This window comes from Peromyscus eremicus, chromosome 4 (genome assembly GCF_949786415.1).
Source record: "Peromyscus eremicus chromosome 4, PerEre_H2_v1, whole genome shotgun sequence".
Lineage (NCBI taxonomy): Eukaryota > Metazoa > Chordata > Mammalia > Rodentia > Cricetidae > Peromyscus > Peromyscus eremicus.
This window is the reverse complement of record NC_081419.1, coordinates 136,174,512-136,194,681: the sequence shown is the minus strand read 5'-3', so window position 1 is coordinate 136,194,681 and position 20,170 is coordinate 136,174,512. Positions and strand designations below refer to the sequence as shown.

Sequence of the window (20,170 nt, the reverse complement as noted above, 5' to 3'; positions counted from 1 at the left end):
GCCACGAGCCATGTGGCAAGGGATAGGTTTATGGAAATGAATTAATTTAAACTGTAAGAACAGTTAGCAAGAAGCCTGCCACGGCCATACAGTTTGTAACCAATATAAGTCTCTGTGTTTACTTGGTCGGGTCTGAGTGGCTATGGGACTGGCAGGTGAGAGAGATTTGCCCTGACTGTGGGCCAGGCAGGAAAACTCAAGCTACAGATTTTGGTAAATTTATTTATCTTGTCAGTTGTTGAGAGAGGTGCTCTATAATTTGTCAGTTTTGGTTCCATTAATTTTGAAGCTATTATTAGGTAGAATTAGGATTTTTAAAAAATGTCTTTCTGACTGAAATGAGCTAGTTGAATATGATAAAACATACCTATTTTATTTTTATTATTTAATGAACTAACTAGCTGGTTTTGGTGTGTGGAGGGGACTGTATGGCCTAAGCTGATAGTTCTCCTGCCTGAGCCTCCCAAATGCTGGGGTTAATGAGCCACCCTCCACCTCCCTGACACAAAGCTGGGCTTTGTTTTGACATAGTACTGGTATCACGTGAGGGAGTCACTTAGGAAAAGGACACTACACACCCAAGATACTCAGTGTCCTAACAATAGGACTTTGGTGGCTGCTGCTTCCTGTTTAAAAACTGTTTAATCTTGCCAGTCGGTGGTGGTGCACATCTTTAATCCCAGCACTCAGGAGGCAGAGCCAGGTGGGTCTCTGTGAGTTTGAGGCCAGCCTGGTCTACAAAGCAAGATCCAGGACAGGCACCAAAACTACACAGAGAATCCCTGTCTCAAAAAACAAAAACAAAAACAAACAAACAAACAAAACCCCAAACCAAAAAACTATTTAATCTCTCACATGTGTGTGTGTGGGGCACATGCATGGCACATGTGGAGGTCAGAGGTCAGAGAACAACTTCGTGGAGTTGGTTTACTCTTTCACTTTTATGTGGGTTCTGAGTGGTAAGTGCCTTTACTTACTGCTCCATCTCACTGCCCGCCCACCCCCCCACCCCCCAGTCTCAGTAATCAAAGTTGGACTCAAACTGCCTGTAGCCAAGGATGGCCTTGAACTCCTGATTCTTCTGCTTTTACCTCTCAAGTGATGGGGCTGCAGGGATATACATACCACTAAGGCTTGATAAGTTTGGTGGCTTCTGATGTTGCATTATTTACCATTTTTCTAAAGAACCTCCTTTTATCTTTTGTTTTATTTGTTTTTATTGTATGTGTACGGGTGTTTGCCTGCATGTATGTCTGTTGACCACAAGCACGCAGTGCTCACAGAGGCCATCAGATCCCCTGAGCCTGGAGTTATAGATGGCTGTGAACAGGTTCTCTGGAAGTGCTTTTAACTGCTGAGCTATCTCTCCAATCCCTTTTTTTTCTTTTTTTCTCCAAATGCTTTTTAACTTTTATTTTTATTTTGTGTGAACAAATGTTCTGCCTAAGTGTGTATCTGTCCACCATATGTGTGTGGCATCCCCTGGAACTGGAGTCACAGACAGTTGTGAGCTGCCATGTGGGTGCTGGGAGTTGAACCCTGGTCCTCTGGAAGAGCAGTCAGTGCTCTTAACCCCTGAGCTGTCTCTTCCGGCCTTCAGTTTCTTTTTTAAAATCGGACCCTATGGTGGTTTCTGAGGTGACTGACTTGAGTACAGGTTGGAAAGATGTGATCAAAGACCATGGGGTAGAAGGTCACAGGGGACTGAAGACATGCTCTGCCATAAATAATGTTCCCAGTCTTAACTGTGAGATCTTCACAAAGTGAATAGGTTTACATCTGGGAAAGGAATAAGGTTAAGTTTTAACGTAGTTTTTGAAGTTAAAAAGTGTCCATTTGGTTATTTTCAGTAGTTTTTGTCTGTTGAAATTTCTTATTTATTCATTTAACTGAGGTGCTTAAAATCTATTATTATCATCATTACTATTGTTATCATTATTGTTAATTATGTGTATGAGCATGTGCACGTGCCCATGTGGGGATCAGAGGGCAACTTTTAGGAGCTGATTATCTTCGTCCATGTTGTTTCTACCGCACGCTGTGTCCAGGCAAGTGGCCTGGTGATTCTCTGGGGATTACAGATTCCAACCACCATATTCCTCTACTTAAGAGAGTTCCAGGGATTGAACTCAGATTTTCAGATTTGTGCAGCAAGCCTTTTTACTCACTTAGCTGACCCCATATTTTCTTTTGAAAAATATCTATTCCCTGTGAATAGATGTGATATTTGCCTCAAAATTATTTCCCTCGGTTAGAATTCTGAGATGTAGATGTTGAGATATGTTGGAAGGTACAAAAGATTTATTGTGGAATAACACCTGCGCCAAGAAATGTGACAGAGTAGGGCTGGGCGGGAGGAGCCACCACACAATGACACATTTGAAGACGGCGACTCCTGCCTGTGGAGCTCCGAGCAGCGGTTCCCCAGCAAAGGAAAGCCCCAGCTTGCAGAGTTGGCTCAGCTCCTGGGTCTCTCTCTTGTTCGGAGACTTGAAGCCACCCAGAGAAAATGGGGCTGAAAATAGCTGCTGGGTCCCCTTCTCCTTAGCTGGCACTGTGGCTTTGAAACGTGTGAACTTGGCTAGGCTGAACTACATTTCACAGATTGCCTTACCTATAGATTTCTTGCTGGAGTGAGCCGCAAGGGAGGCTCTGGTGGGAGATTTGGAGGGCAGAGGTGAAGCAGAAACCATTTGTAGTTCACACGCGGCCTCTTATCTGCAGGCTCACCTTTGAGTCCTTGCGTACCCGTGGTGTCTTTCGCCATCTACCGTGTGAATGACTTTCTGCTAGGCAGTCCCTTTCTTCTCCACAGATCGAACAAGCTATTCAAATCTTCCCTTAATTCGGGGGCTGTTCCCCTGTCGTGTGTTTGATTAGTGTCTGTCCTCTGACTTTACTTTGTCTCCACCTGGAACATCTGCTCACTGTGTTAGGATTCCTGAATCTTCCCTCTCAGTCTTTCTTCTTCATTATCTTTCTTCTCTGAGCTTTAAGGTATTTATACTTGATCTTCCAGGTTTCTGATTCAGGGTTCAACACCACCGTTGTCTTGTCTTTAATTTTCCTATTTTTTTTCAAAGCTTAAAGTTCTTGGGTTTTTTTTTTTTTTTTTTTTTTTTTTTTTTTTGTTTTGTTTTGTTTTGTTTTGTTTTGTTTTGTGACAGGGTTTCTCTGTGTAGCCCTGGCTGTCCTAGAACTCACTCTGTAGACCAGGCTGGCCTCGAACTCACAAAGACCCGCCTGTCTCTGCCTCCGGAGCACTGGGATTAAAGGCATGTGGTGCTGCCACCACCACCACCTGGCTAAAGTTCTTGTTTTAAGCTTCAAAAGTTCCTTTTGTGATGGGAATTGGAAATTCTTAAAGCTAACTAATTTTTTTTTAAATTTAGATGTTGATTTGCCTCTTCAAGCTACAGTTTCATCCTCCTTTAGCAACCCTCTGCTGAGATGGTGTCGTTTGCAGCCTGCTCCCCAGGTTTTAGATGGATACCTAATGTCTTCTGTGCAGAGTGTTAGCTAGTCACTGCAGAGAAGAGTTTTACAAGGAGAGGGACTTTATTCCTAAGGCTGCCAAACATGAGGAGGAGGGAGGTCCAGCTCTCAAACAGGCCTTCTCAAGGCTAAGTTTAGGGATGTTCTGGGACAAGGAAGGACAGTGGCCTTGAGGTATGGGGAAAGGTGATTGGAGGCAGGGCAGAGTACACTACAGACACTCTGTGCATGCTTGAGCAAACAAACTTCATGGGACATGTGTTCAGAAGGTGGCACTGTTATGGGCTGAGTGTGGAGTTTGGGGCATTCTGTCACTCATCATCAGACACCTGAGCAGGTCCAGGTAAAGGGTTGATGATTTCATCTAGCTTGAGCTAGGGTAGGCTATCCCCAATTCCTGACAAACGTCTTCAGTCCTTCTAAAGGTGACTGTACTGCAGAGATGTTGTCCCTTCCAGGCTGACCTCGAGCTCACAGAGATCTGCCTGCCTCTGCCTCCCAAGTGCTGGGTTTAAAAATGTGTGCCACAACTTCCTGGTTTTTAAAGTTTTTTTTTTTAAATAAATTAAAACTGTCCATTTGTTTATTTTGTGTAGTTTTTGAATCATTTGAAATATCTTACTTGTTCAGTAAGTTGAGGCATATTTTCTTTTTTATAATTTATAATAGTAATAACAATAGTTGTGTTATTGTCCCCCCCCCCCCCCCCCCCCGTGTGTGTGTGTGTGTGTGTGTGTGTGTGTGTGTGTGTGTGTGTGTGTGTGTTTGGTCACAGCCTGTATGGAGCTCAAAAAACAACGTTTAGGAGTTGGTTCTTCCCCCTTGTGATTTCTACTGTACCGTGTATTCCAGACTAGCTGGGAGCCAAGGCTTGGGAGGGACCATCGTGAGTGCCTCTTGCCAAGGTGCCCACAGGAAGCCTCTCTGCCTCTGTCTCTTCATAATCCCAGACTTGCTGGTGGGTTATTCAGACTGTGTTGGCAGCTTGTCAGCTTTCTAAGGGCCAGGAAAGCCTGAAGTCTCCTGCAGGGCCTGTGAATCCAGAGAGCCCAGCCTTTTTGCTGAACTGGCCACTTTCTCTGTTACTTGGAGTTACTCACTGGTTAATTGTCTAAGAAGCTGCAAGCCCCTCAGTGGTGCTTTCTGCAGGAACTGGGTCTCGAAGGCAGCAGCCTGGAACTGGATGGAAGCGGGTCGGAAGAAGGGAATGCAGTCCCGCCCTAGTGTGCTCGGCAGCGACTTTTCATCAAAGTAGTTACCTGAATATTAAACATTTCTTGCAGAGTGAGCATGAGTCAAAGATTTAACTAACCCAAGAGTGAGCAAAACTTCCTCCCTTTACTCCTCCTTCTTCCTTCATCTCTCTTGCTTCCTTCCTCTTTCTCTCCCTCTTTTTCTTTCCGTATGCCACCTTAGAACTTGCTATGTAATCCAGGTTGGCCTTGAACTGGCGATCCTCTTGTCTCAGCTTCCTAAGTGCTGGGTTTATATGTGTGCCATCATACCTGGCTCCAAATAATTATCCAGATTGGATAATTTCTATTGGCCTGTGTTTAAGTTTGTCCACTGTTTATTTTTCTTTTCATTTAAGTGCTTGTTAAACTACCCTGTGCACTAAAAAGGTCACTTTAAAAATGTTTTAGTAAGTGCTGGGATCACAAGTATGCATCACCACACCCTATTTACGCAGTGTTGGGGATCAAACCAGGGCTCTGTGCATGCTAGACAAGCCTGCTACTAACTGAACTGCGTCCTTAGCCCCTCACTTTCTTTTTTAATTTAGGAAAACATGCCAAAATCAGCTTCACAACCATCTCGGCCTTCATTTTATAGAACACAACATTTCCCTGAAGCTACTAGCAGAATCACTTCTGCCAGCCACCAGCTCTGCAGGAGGAATGAATCCATAATCACCCCTCTATGGGAATGAGGTCGATTTCAATGACTATCTAATAAAGGGCTAAATTCAGCATTAAAAAAATCCCAGGATCTCTAGGAGTCCTAGAGGCAAATGGCAAAGGAAATTTGATCTGATAGAAGCAGATCTTTTATTTATTTATTTTAAAAGAAGGCTTTTCTTATTTTTACACTCCCAACACAAAACTCCATTTTAAAAACCGTAGGTGGATTTATCAACAAATCTCTATTTAAGGCATTGAATGCAGCACTGACTCCACAGCTGGCGAAGACTCGGTATTACCACACAGTCTGAGTTGGTCCAATTTGGTCTGAATCAGTTTGAAAGGATGGTTATGTAACTCTGACACGCTTAATTACCTTCGACGCAAAGTGAGCTGAGAAATTCATTTACCTCCGGAGTCTGGGATGTCACGTGACAAGCTGATAGAGGAAGTTTGTCATCAGCAGATCAGTGTCACCACCTCCTAATGTTGGTCCCGTTGTTGTGTGTGTGGGGGGCAGGGAGTACACTTCTCTGTCATTTTCTGGTCCCTGCTGGTGTTTGTACATCGGATGAAACGACCTCATTCTCTGAACTCTTAGATGGAGGGATGAATGTGGAGATTGAGGTTTCAGGGCTGAACCCAGTTCTCCATGACTCCTGTTGATGAGTTCCAGTAAATGTCTCAAAGAAGGCGGACAGTGTTCCTGAGGATGATGCCTGAGGTTGTCTTCCACAATCTCCAGTCCCCACATCTATCAGCACACATATGTGCACACATACATTAGCATGCACATGTACACATGAGTCTTTATGACTAGTTCTCTTTTCAATGTATGCTCATGTACTTGGCATACAACCATTCCAACACTAGCAAGAAGGGCTAGAAGTGTTGTCCAGTTTAGAGCAGTCTCCCTAGCATTCATGAGGCTTTAGGTTCTACCCTCAAAGCAGAAATATATATATTTATACTTATACATGTTTGAAGAGACTGTTAATACACTGCTCTCTGATGCATTTGAGATTTGTTCTCTGTAACAATGCCAAGAGTTGACTGGCCTCTGTCATGGTTAGTTTTTGTCAACTTAACACAAACCTGGACATATATGGGAAGAGGAAACCTCAGTTGAGGAACTGCCTCCATCAGACTGGTCTGTGGGGCATTTTCTTAATTGCTGATTGAGGTAGAGGGGCTCAGTCCATTGTGGGCTGTACCATCCCTAGGTAGGTGGGCCTGGGATGTATAAGAAAGGTAGCTGAGTAAGTCAGAGGAAGCAGACCAGTAAGAAGTGTTCCATTGCCCCCATGTTCCTACTTTGGTTCCCTCGATGCTGTAACCTGTAAGTCAAATCCTCTTCTCCCCAAGTTGCCTTTGGTTGAGATGCTCATCGAAGCAACAGAGAAGCAAACCAGGAGAGCCTCTTATGTTATGTACCAGATTCCAAGCACTGTCTGTATATCCTTCTAGCTAATCCCATCACAGCCTTATGACATACACTTGTTTACAGTTTCTACATGACAAGGAAACTGTGGCCCAGAAGTACAAATTCCTAACAGATAGTCCCACAGTTCTTTTGTTCTCAATATCCTTAGTATACTAGTTCTGATGCTCCCATGGCCAAAACAAAGGCCTAGTAAGTTTTTTAAAAAGGTATTTGTGTGTGTGTGTGTGTGTGTGTGTGTGTGTGTGTGTATGTGTGTGTGTGTATGAATGTATGCCACATGTGTGCTGGTGCCTTTGGAGGCCAGAAGAGGGTGTTGGATCCCCTGGAGCTACTTGACATGGTGCTGGGAATGGAACTGGAATCCTCTGGAAGAGCAGTAAGCACTCAGTTGCTGAGCCTTTTCTCTAACTCCTATATAGTTTTGTGATTGATTAAGTAGTTAGACCTAAATAACTTGTATCTGTATCCTAAAAGATCAACAGTCATTTGAAAGATCAACCCACTTAAGTTGAAAGAAAAAATAATATTTATATTCCATGTCAAATAACCAGAGCCCAATAGTAATGGGTTATGTGCCCTGTGGATCCTCATAGCTTTTCAGAACTTAGCTGCTATCATGGTGATCTTGGTTGTCAAGCTGACTACATCTGTAAGGCCAAGCTGCTGGGCACTCTTGTGACGGATTTTCTTCTCATGGTGTCCCAAATTTCCTGGACGTTTTGTGTTATGACTTTCTTGGCAAGAGTGTTTTCTTTGACTATTTCCTCTATTGTATCTTCAGTGCCAGAGATTCTCTCTTCCATCTCTTGCATTCTGTTGGTTATACTTGCATCTGTAGTTCCTGTTCGTTTACTGGGATTTTCCATTTCCAGCATTCCCTCAGTTTGTGTCTTCTTCATTGCCTCTATTTCAGTTTTCAAATCTTGAACTGTTTCCTTCACCTGTTTAATTGCTTTTTCTTGGCTTTCTTTAAGGGATTTATTGATTTCTTCTAATTTTTTGTTTGTCTTTTCCTCGATTTCTTTAAAGGGAATTTTTCATTTCCCCTTTAAAGGCCTCTATCATCTTCTTAAAGTCATTTTTAAGGTCTATTTCTTCTGCTTCTTCTGTCTTGGGATGTTCAGGTCTTGCTGCTGTAGAACTACTAGGTTCTGATGGGGCCATGTTGGTCTTTATGTTGTTGAGTGTATTTTTGCACTGGCGTCTACCCATCTCTTCCTCCACTCCGTGCAAGTGCTGTCTGTGTCTGAGGGAGCCTCTCTTGGCCTGATTGATACTCTTGGTCCAATGGGAGCTCTTGGTCTAATCAGGACTCTTGGTCCAATCAGTGTTGATGGACTCTGTGTCTCAGGGAGCAGCTATTCCCAATTGGTGCAATGTGGGCTTATGACTCTGGTGGTCACTGGTGCCACAGGGGATGATTGGCTTGGTGAGGGGGCAGGGGAAGAGGCAGCTGCCTGGTTTCTGGGACTCCAGTGGCTGGTGGGAGGGACATGGAATGTGCCCCTGGGCATAGGGGCTAGAGACTTGGTCTGCCCAGTCTGGAGACGGGGCCTTACCTGTTCCCAACTGGTGCAGGGTGGCCTTATGGCTCTGGTGGTCACTGGTGCTGCAGGGAATGGTTATGACGGATTTGCTTAATCAGTTTGTTTGAAGCAGGAAGCGCCACCCTAAGTCTAGGCCACACCTTCTGGTGGCAGCCTTCATAGAAAGACACAGAAGAAGGGAACTTGGCTTTTTGCCCTCACTCTCACTGGCAAGTTCATCTATCCTGCTGTTGTGGCCGAATATTAAATCCAAATTCTTCAGGATTCCAATGCAGACTGAAAACCAGCAGCTCCCCAGGAATCCTCATGGACTCTAGCCCCAGGATGAGACGGCAGAGACGTTTGGCTGCCTGGACTGACCACCACCAGATTCTCGACCTTTCTGTCATGACATAGCCATTGTAAGACTACCCACCACCACATCCTGCTGGCCAGTCTAATAAATGACACACATACACACCTATGCGCACACGTGCACTCACGCACCTAGTTCTGTTCCTTTAGAGAATCCTTATTACTTTAACCTCATTTCTAATTTCTGTAATCACCAAAAAGCCACCTGTGCAAAGATATGACATCATCAAAAGCAACATAGCACCAACGAAGCTAGAACTCTGACCTCCCTGAGCTGTGGCTCGTAGACACTTGACACATGCTGCTCTGCTTCTCTGGAATATTTAAGGTGACCATGGTGCCTTCTTCCCAAGAGTGTGCTGTAGAGCCCAGGGCTGGTTTCACTGGGCCAAAGTTTCTTTGACCTGACTACTTGAACGGTCTTGAGTCTGTTTGGACTGCCACAATAAACTGTTTTAGACTGAGTGGCTTAAGCAATGGACTAGGGGTTTAGAGATGGCTCAGGCAGTAGAGCCCCTACCTTGCAAATAAGAAGAACTGAGTTTGACCTCCAGAATCTGGAGGTGGTGGTGGGAATCTTGGCATGGTTGCATGTACTTGTAATCCTACCACTGAGGAGGCGGAGACAGGGTGATCACTGGGGCCTGCTGTCCAGCCAGAACAGTCTGGCTCCAGACCAGGGAGAGACCCAGTCTCAAGAGGTATTCTGGAATTTGACACCTGAAATTGTTCTCTGTAAACTCTGGCTTCCAGACACGTGCACACATAGGCATGTGCACATAGGCACACATGCACATAAAAACCCCAAACAGTGGATTATAAATTATTCTTTTATAGTGTAGAAGGCCTGACCTTCGTACCAGCAAGGTTGGTGTCTGGTAAGAGCTCTGCTCCTGGTTTGCACAAAGCCACTTTCTGGCATGAGTTTCTCAGGTGGACACTGCATGATCTTTTCCCCCTTCTCTTCTTGTAAGGTCATTGATCCCAGCAAGAGGCCTCACCCTCATGACATTGTCTGGTCACAACTGCTTCCCCAGGATTATCTCTAAATATTATCATATCGATGGTGAGGGCTTCAGTGTAGGAATGAGGGGGACAGACATGGTAACAGGTGTCTTAGTACACTATTTGGGAACTGTGAATCTTTAGGGAAAGACCAGTGGGAAGGAAGGGTACTGGAGCCTGAGCAGTCTAGATTCTGAGCTGCTGCGTGTTCATCTCAACCATGTGCTGCCTCTGTCAGAAACAGGCTCTTTCAGCCAGCAGGTATCTGAGAGCTGACGCATGGTGGCAGCCACTGCGCTGGGCTGACTAGGGAAGGAACAAAGAGGAACTGGCTCTAGGGGTTGCTTTTCAACCCTCTCATCACCTGGGAAAACCACTGCAAACCAGACGTAAGAGAAGGCTGTGCCAAGGACGGCCTGGTGCAGAGAGAGGCTTCTGGTGAGCAGGGGCAGGGCTGATCTTCTGTCAGACAGATATCTGTAACCCTGGGCACTGCGAGCTCTGATCTTCTCAGTGCCCAGGATTACAGATATCTGTCCGCCACCACGGCTGGTTTATGTGGTTCTCTGGTCCTCATGGGTGCTGGACAAACACTTTACCAACTGAACTATATCTCCACACGACTTTCGGAAAGTTGGTTTGGGGAAAGAAGGGACTCACTCCTAGAATTACACGTTTAAGCTGGAGAAGAGACAAAGTGGGTTTCAACAGGCATCTTGCCAACTCTGAAGGCTGCTGTAGGAAGAGTGGGTGCGTTGAGCTAGCCTGGGATGACACATGTGGGGCAGGGACCCGCTGAGCTTCCTGTTATTGCCGAAATATCAAGACGAGACCTACTTCAGAGGGGACCAAGCTACTTGGGTCTTGAGTGTCTACAAAAGGTCAGCTTTATAAAGCTGGGCTTCTGTCCTTGACTGACCCTTAACTGGCCACCACCTTGGCTCCAGTGTGTCATGTCTGTCACTTTTCTTGAGACATTGCTGTTGGTTTAGGCTTATACTTTCTGGAAACTGATTCTTAAGAGTTTATGGTAAATGGGCTTACCCTGAGATTTCAACTAGACTTCCTACCAAGATCAAGGTTAAGGAGAAAGGGTAGGTTGGTGGAGAGAGACCTCTGACCCCCTCCTCCACATGCCAGAGGGACTTCTCTACAATGCACACCTTGCCTTTGATACAAGCAATTTTGGGGTGACTTTGAGTTTGAAGGAAGCCTTTCCTCTCACCTTAGGTGGACTTTAACTAGGGATCTAGGGTGTCATGTGCTTATGGTTACCCAAAACTTCCATTGAACCAGTGGCTTTTTTGAATTTTTTGTTTATTTGTTTCTTTTTAAAGACAGGTCTCTGTGTAATCCTGCTGTCCTGGAACTCACTCTGTAGAACAGACTGGCCTCGAATTCACAGAGATCCATCTGTCTCCGCCTCCTAAGTTCTGGGGTTAAGGTGTGTGCCATTGCACCCTGCCAGCTTTTGGGTTCTTGTATCTTGAATTCATGGGCCATGGAGGATGAGTTTCAGAGAAAAGGTTTGCTATAGAGTCATAGATAAGAGTGAGAGCGAGAGTGAGAGAGAGAGAGAGAGAGAGAGAGAGAGGGCAGAGCTTCTCCATGGAAGAAGTGGGTCCTGAGGATGGGATACCATCAATGTGCTAGTCTGGGCTTTTTAAAAGGCTTATGGCAAACACTGGGGTGAGGAATGTAGAGGAGGAGGAGCTGGTCAGTCCTGTGGCTTCACCAGGTGGCTCCTTTCAGTTTCCACCAAGTCCTGAGGTATGGCTTCCAGACAAGGATATGAAAGAGGTAACTGGGAACCAGGAACCAGAACTCTCTCCTGGTGTTCCTGCCTCCAGCAGGACAGTCTCATAACTGCTACTTTGGGGTCCTCTTCCCACCTGACCACTTTCTAGCTCCTGCTCACATCACTTTTCTGCCTTCTGCTGCTACTGTTTACAGGAGAAAGCCAGACTCCATGCTGTCTGGGAAGTCCTCTGTGGCAAGGTTTCTGGCCACCTCACTGGCCCCATCTTGCAGAGGCCCTCTGGGTTCAAGTCTTCTTGAGTGATACACACATCTCTAAGAGCAGGCCTTCCAGGCCCACCTGCCGGTACGTAGGCTGTTCTCTCTGGCTCTCCCTGCCTCGTATACCTGCTCTCCCAGATGTGGCTCTGGCCTCTGCTTTGCTGTGGAGGGCTTTATGCAACCATTACTTCATATTGCAATTGTGTAGTTGGGCAGTTCCACAGGGGCTCAGTGGGGTGATCTTTTGGGCCTAGCCTGGGCTTGCTCACGGGTTTTCAGGGTTCTTGTGTGTCTGAGGGCTGCCTGGGGTTGGCGGGTGTTTGATGGCCTCACCAGCTAAGCTGATGGGGGATGGGATTCTCTGAGTGGTTTCCCTTCCTCCATCAAGTCACTTCGGATCCCCGCCCCCACCAACACCAAGCACTGCAAAAGAGAATAAACCTCACCTTCCAAGCCTGAGGGCCTTGTGAGATCCTGTGGTGCTAACATCCTATTGGCTGAGACAAATCACGTGACTCATTCATCATCCTTGTGGGACTGGGAGGAAAATACGGGTGCCAGTATGAGTGCTGAAACACAGAGGAGGGAATTTGGTGGCACTTGTACAACTGCCCAAGGGGGGACAGGACAAGATGACCTACTTGTGTGGCTTTACGCCTCACTGACTTGCGGTCTTCTTGAGGTCTTGGCTTGAGATGCGCCACTTTCCCTAGAGCCGCGGACAGAGCATATGCGCAGTATTTATTTAACCTGGCCTCAGTGGTATCAGGTTAACTTGGGTTTTGGGCACCGGGTAATGGCCAGAGAACCCCAAATGCAGCTGGTTTGGAGAGAAGGGGAGAAGGGAGGGGCAGAGGCAATCGTTTACAATTTTGAGGTTTTTTTTTTTTTTGGCTCAACATCCTGGGGTTCCGATTCATCCCGGAGACTCTGATCTGTTTCAGCCAGTCTGGTCTCCACCTTTAAATGTTGGAAACTGCATAAATCAGCACGTTTCCCCCAAAGCGGAGTCTATATCCAGCATGCCAGGCTGCTCGCCATAATTAGGCCTCCAGCAACGATTGTCTCTGCTCCTTGGGTTTTGTTGCCACCTCCCAGGGAAAGGGGAGGGGAGTGATGTGTGTTATGACGTCTGTGAAACCCTAAATAGGAGAGGTCTTGGGCACGGAGAGCAAGTGACTGCTCAAGCTGGGGTCTTCTTTCCTCCCCCTAGCCCCAACATGTGTGGATGGCCTACATCTCACATCTCCTTCCCCTCTCCACTTCCTTTCCCTTACCCTATAACCTCCTTCTGGCCCGGTGAGGCTAGGGGTGCACACACTGGAGACAGCCCACCTTAGGCAGGAAAGACACTACTGAAGATGAGCAAGCCTGTATGCAGGCTCAGGGCCATTTAGACAGGGAGTTCCTGGGTCCTTGCCCGGGTGTGTGCGGCTGTATATAGATAGGCATGTACTCTGGGCCCTTCAGCTTCCTGGCTGTTTGGGAAGAGATGTGGCCACAGCAAAGTCAGGAAAGGGCCTGGAAATCTTTAGCCTAAGAGATTTTCCTGGATATGAGCAGTACAGAGAAGCAGAAGTTTCTGGGAGTCTGGCTCTGTCATTCTGGCCGCAAGACTGCACAGGCCCTCCAGGGTCTCAGGAATCATCTGAGTGGATTCAGGTGTGTTTGGAATGCTGGCAGTCCCAGCCATCAGTTCTCACATGGGCACAGCCCTCTATTGAAACGAAAGCACTCCATCTGTTTCTGTTAGGCTCTTGTTGCCGATCTGTGGGTCACAGGACAGGGTGTTGCAGCTCCCACTGACCAGGCGAGGAAGCTGAGACTCAGAGGTAGGAGACTGCCGTGCCCCAGTTACCCCACTGTAGTTAATCAAGCAAGATTTGAATCCCATGGTGAGCTCCCTGCATGGTGTTTCTAGTGCCGTCCTTTGGAGCTTTTAGTGTGTGTGTGTGTGTGTGTGTGTGTGTGTGTGTGTGTGTGTGTGTAGTGTAATATAGTATATGTGTGTCTGTGCACCTGTACCTGTGCTAGAGGTCAGAGGTCAATGGTCAATGTTGGGTGTCTTCCTAATCACTCTCCTTTCTTTTTGAGACAAGGTTTCTATTGAACCTGGAGCTCACTGATTGGCTAGCAAGCACTCAGTAATCCTTCTATCTCTGCCTCCCATGCTGTGATTACAAGCATGTGCCACCGCTCTTGATTTTTTTTTTTTTTTTTTTTGGTGTTTCGAGACAGGGTTTCTCTGTGTAGCTTTGCGCCTTTCCTGGGACTCACTTGGTAGCCCAGGCTGGCCTTGAACTCACAGAGATCCGCCTGCCTCTGCCTCCCGAGTGCTGGGATTAAAGGCGTGTACCACCACCGCCCGGCGCCACTCTTGATTTTTAATGTGGGTGCTTGGATCTGAACTCAGGTCCTCAGGCTTGTACTGCAAGTACCTTGCCCACTGAGCCACCTACCTCCTTTTTATGTGTTTGTGTTACCAGGGATCAGTCCTAGGGCCTCATGCACGCTCGTTAAGTGTCCTACCACTGACCTACATCCCCAGCCTTAGAGGAGATCCTAATGGTGTCCATCTGCTCCTCACACTTAGAGTTGTTTGAAATGTGGGTTGTTTCCAGGTTCTGTGGCTGTTGTGGGCAGTGTGGCTGTGAGCATCCTGGTACTGACAGTGCCGTGATCCGTATCTCAGACTGAATCCTGGCAGTTAACTGTTTCTAAGCCTCGCCGAACCTCGGTTTTCCCTTTCATGTAACAGGGACAGTAAAATCACTTTCGTGAGCTGTTGAATAAGTGAATATGTGGAAAGTGGTGGTGGCGATGGTGATAATTATGGTCCCGGTTGGGTGTTCTGGTTTACACCCAGGACTTCAGTGAGCTTGGTGGTCTGAGGCTGCATGTCTGCATCTCACACATCCTGGACCCCAAACTAGTTTTAGCCAGTGTAGGCGAGCTTGCCTATGCCCTCTGTTCTGTCTATACTCTCCCTCCAGCTGACTCCGGAGAAAGATAACTCTGGTTATCCTGATGACTCCCAGATTTGTATCTCTAGCTGTGATCTTTACACTGAGTTCCAGGCTTGAATTACTCCTTTCTACTGTGTTTTCAAGCTGTGTGCAGTAGGATTCCCTTAATTCCAGCACTCAGGAGATGGAGGCAGGAGGATCTTGAGTTTGAGGCTAGCCTGGGCTACATAACAAGGCTCTGGCTCAAAACCTCCATCTCCCTCCATATCCTACATCTACCTACACTTCTTTATTTCTTATTCTATTATTATTATTATTACATTTTATTTTTGTACCACAGGGGTATAATCAACAAAGTCTATCAACAAAGTGGGACACATCAGAACAAATGATCAGGTTCTTTCAACAAATAAGTTGCAAGAAAATTGCATGCCTTATAAACAGGAGTTCCAAAGTTCAGGGAGCATAGAAGATAAGGTGGCAGTTCAAGGCAGCCAGAGGGGGCTCTTTGGGGAAGGTGACCTTGGGGGACTTTCTCAAAGAAAACTATGTAGAAGAGGGAGTTAGAGGAGACACCAGGAGACAGAGACACAGGAGACACACTCAGTGTGCTTTCTGAGTGCAATCATTTATCGGGGGCTCATGCAAATGACAGGAAGGGCAAGGACTCTAGACTGGCTTGGGTGGAAATCAAGTGTTTTCTGGTTGATACCCCAGCTGGCACTTTGTGGGAGCATTTTATCTATCAGGCGCCCACACAGATGGAGCAGCGAGTCACCATGGCATTTGAAGCGCCACGCTAGAACGTCTGAAAGGAAAGCCACATCCCTCCCAGAGTGAAATTGCCAATAACCTGTGCTGCTGAGAACACAGCTAGTTTCATGGGCCCCAGATGAAAGGCTGAATCCCGGGTGTTGCTTCCAAGTGTTGGGTGTAATGGTAATAAGATGCCAAGATTTTAAAGGCCCCCTTCATGGGCAGAATGCCTCTCTATTCACAAATAGAAGCTTGCTGAGAATTTAATTAAGATCAGTGTACATAAAACTCACTGTTCCCAAGTAAACAAATATTAAGCAGGATCCTTCACTTTCATGTGATGGGCTCCTTCGGGAAGGGAGATGAAGGGCCAAGAGGGGTGGGTGTGATGATATGGGGGCGTCGGGTGGGGGGAGATACATACAGAGCAGAAAGTAGATTCCAGGTTGGGGAGGGAGAGGAGGTGAAAGGCAGATGCACACAGCGCCAAGGGATGAGAGAAGCAGAGGCAGATAGAAAGAGCCCCCCACTCTCTGGCTCCATGTTCTTCTGCTTCTGATGCCTAGCACTTAATTGAGATAAACTGCTCTTTTCACACCTGGCTGTCCCCTAGGCTTCATGCAGGCCCCACTGAGAGCTCACAGTGGACGTGGTACCTGTCGTCCCTAGATGTGCATGGTGTGCCTTCTTGTGGGCACCTGCCATTTTCTGTCCGAGAAGTCCTCTCAGCCCTGGAGACACTGGTGGGAATGTAGCCATGGGAACAGGTAACAGTAGACAGAAGGTGGAGTCTAAATCAATTCCCTTTGAACTTCTGGGCTGATTTCTCTTGCCTCTGTCTCTTGAAGCTGGGGTTATAGGTGGCCCCACCATGACTGGTCTGTGTGGTGCCTTTGTGCATTCTAGCCAAGCGCTCTACTAACTGAGATGTGGATGACTTTCCAGCTCTCTTTTTATTTCAGTTTAAAAATAATTAATTAAACCAGCTTTGGCACGTGTACAAACTTGTACCTCTATACACTCCGCTTTCTGCTCCTCCCCCTCCTGTGTCTTTTCTCTCTAGACAGTTTCACTTCTACTTTTTGTCCCCCATGTGGATGCTGGGACCTGAACTTAGGTCCACTGGGAGAGCAGTGAGTGCTTTTAACTGCTGAGTCAGATCTCCAGTCCCATCCATACACGATGAAAAAAACACTTTTTACATTTATTCAGTGGGTGTATATATGCTTCAGCCTTCAGGAGTTGTTTTTCCTTTTTCCACTATGTGGACTCCGGGCTTTGAACCCAGGTCATCGGGCTTGGAGGCAAGCATACTTCCCTGCTGGGTCATCTTGTGGGTCTGTATACACGAGTCTATGTGTAATATAGGAACCATAAGTGACAGATAACATATGAGATGTGTCTTTCTGAGATTGGCTTAATCCACTTAATATGATTATCTCCGGTTGTATCCACTTTCCTGTAAACCACATGTCTTGGTTCATTATATGTGAGAAACAATTCCGCTGTGGATGCACACCGCAGTTCCTTTATCCATTCCTTTGTTGCTAGACATCCAGGTGGGCGCCAGAAGTTGAACCTGCATTTCCGATGAGACTTCAGTTCACTGGCTGTTTATTCACTGGTCACTGAACCCTTGTGGCCCTGGCATTTGAGCCTGGCCACGCAGAACAAGGTACTGGAAGCGTTTGCTTGCCAGAAATCTGTAAGCCAGAAGGCTGGGATAGACCTGAAGTGGGATACTTCCTGTCTAGATGGATTCACCTCTCTGGTCAATGTGGCATGAGGGAGTGAAGAGCTAATTCTGTCTCACTGGGTTGAGAGGGCAGTCAGGAGGTCTGTCTGTAGGAGACACCGTGAATGGAGCCTGGAGTGCGAAAGTGTGATCAAGGCTGTGCAGGATTTAAAAGGCCGGCATTGAAAAGGGTACACTGAGGCTGACGAGCACACACAGGCTGAAGAGCCTTTGGCTTTTGAGAGCTGGGCCATGCCATTGGTGGTACATCCCTGCCTATGGACAGAGTAAAATTCCCTCTGACCTCTGCCACCTTTTCACCGTGTGCTTCTGAGAAGGTGAACGGGTCCAGCTGTACCTTCGTTTATTCGTCATAGTTCAGCTGGTGACAGGCGAAAGTACTGCAGAGCAGCTCAGAGCAGTTCCAGGGATGTGGTGAGTGCTCAGCCAGAGTGACTTGTTAGTACTTTGCACTATGAAGGGAGTTCATGTCTACAGACTTCAGATGCCCTCACGAGGGCATCTTTGTCAAAGAGTGCTCTGGGCAGTGAGGGTCAGATAGTGGACTACCTCCAGGCAAACGGATGGTCTCACTGGCCAGAGAGTTACATCAGTTCATTAGCACCATCCCACTGCTTCCTGGGATCTAAGAACATTCGTCTTTGACACCAGGATACAGTGATAGTGGGAGTGTTGTGTGATGGCACTCTACCACCTCCTATGCCTGTGGGGAGTCTCACCGTCGGAATGGGGCTGGTCTGGTGAGTGTGGGGACAGGACAGAGTGGCAATGCTCCAGACTTCTCACTTGCCTTGAGGCCCACGTCTCACCCTTTTCAGATGCATCTGCAGCCATGTTCTCAGATAAACTGGAGACCTCCCAACTGCCCACCCATCCTGATGTTGCTCTGCAAACAGGACCAGCAGATGGGCAGTGAGCCCTGTTCTGCAGAGAGCTGGAAATGGCTCTATTTTCCTTAGACTTGGGAAATAGAAAGGGGCAGAAAGGAAAGTTAGGACAGCCCTGCATTTGTGTAGCCGAGGTAACCTGAGGCTCAGAGAGGCAAAGGGATGGTTTGTTTCAAGGCAGGCTTTTGTCTCCTTGGGTCAATGTAAGCTCTTTCCTCATCTGACAGCTGGATACTCCTAGTCTGCCTTTAAGGAGCTTTAATGCTCTCATTAATAATTTCTCCATCCATTCGTCCATCCATCCATCCATCCATCCATCCCATCTATCCATTGCATCTGTTCATCCATCCATCCATCCATCCACCCATCCTTCCATTCATCCATCATCCATCCATCCATCCATTCATCCATCTATCCATCTTCCATCCATCCATCCATCCATCCATCCATCCATCCATCCATCCATCCATGCTTCCTTCCATCCATCCAGTCTCTAGCAAAAAAGCCATGATATTGTCTCTATACCAGACACTTTTGTTGCTGAGGATTTGGAAGTGACAAATGGATTATGAATTTGAACCCCTGTTGAGGCAGGGAGGGCCTGGAGTCACACAGCTGGTCTAATAAATTTCTTCTCTATTTTCTCCCATATGGTTGCATTTCTTTGTTAATTTAAGGTCAACCTTCAGTAAGTCACAGCCCCTTTGTCTGGCAATATTTTTTTCTTCCTTCCAATATGGATCCTGCTGTCTGTCCTAGGTCTTGCTGATGGGCACAATGCGGCTTCCAAGTAACTACTTCTGGTGCCAAGGGGGGGCATGGTGGCTCTTGTTTCTCCAGGAAGATCAGAACCCTTTTCAGAGGTCGTAGGCCATGGAGAAGATGGGAAGGACTTCTCAGAAGAAACATTTCTGAGTTAAGGGTAAAGGTTGCAGTGGTACATTTTCCTTTAGCTCCTGAAGATTGTAGAAAGTGTTACCTGTACTCCTGCATAGCCTTAGAAGTGAAAAGGCACCTCCCCTCCCTTTCTGTTCTCCCCTACCCTCGGTGTGTGGTATATACTTGTTTGTGTGTGTGTCTGTACACCATTGCCCTTGCCTGTGTACATGTGTGGAGGCCCAAGATCAAGGTCAGGTGTCCTCATCTGTTGTCTCCACCTTGTTTTTTGAGACAGGGTCTCTCAGTGAGCCTGGAGCTCTGTTTCAGGCTAGACTGATTGACCAGTAAGCCCTTGGGTTTGCCTGTCTCTGTCTCCTGTTCTCCCATAGTGCTGGAGTTAATAGAGGAAGGCTATTGTGCCTGACTTTTTTGTAGATGCTGGGGATCTGAACTCAGGTCCTTACCTTGCACATCAAACATTTTACATTTCCCCAGCCTTAAAAGGTCTTTTTTTTTTTTTTTTTTTTTGCCAGACAGTGGTGGCACAAGCCTTTAACCCCCACACTTGGGAGGCAGAGGCAGGGGATCTCTGAGTTCGAGGCCAGCCTGGTCTACAGAGCAAATTCCAGGACATCCAGGGCCACACAGAGGAACCCTGTCTTAAAAACAAAAAGCAACAAACAAATAACAACAACAAAAGGTCTTTAAAAAAAATTGAGCTAAGCCTCTTTTGTTATGAGAGAAGCATGGTAGAAGCCAGGAGCTTCCGCGTTTATAGGCTTACAATTTTTTTTTTTTTTTTTTTTTTAGTTTCTCTGTGTACCAGTCTTGGTATCCTGGCTGTCCTGGAACTTTGTAGACTAGGCTGGCCTCATACTTAGAGTTTTGCTTGCCTCTGCCTCTGGATTGCTGGTTTAGGCTCACAATTTCAACTGCCACAGGGAGGGAGGGATTCAGTTTTCACCTTGTTCCATATTGAAACTCTCAAGAAGGGAACAGTTGGTTCAACTTAGATAGAGCACCCTCTCTAAGCCAATCAGCTGTGTCCAGGGAAGGGGAATCCTGGTACCCAAAACAGCAGCTTCTGTAGTAATCCCACAAACAGTGGTGAACATTCTTAGAAAAGCTCTCAGGAAATGGTAGCTGTGTGTACATCCTCTT

The 20,170-nt window shown here is 46.7% G+C and overlaps 1 pseudogene; it reads right to left on the bottom strand.

Moving 5' to 3' along the window:
* Positions 1–20,170, bottom strand: part of LOC131907911 (putative ribosomal protein uL10-like) — an 87,297-nt pseudogene that overhangs the window by 12,661 nt on the left and 54,466 nt on the right.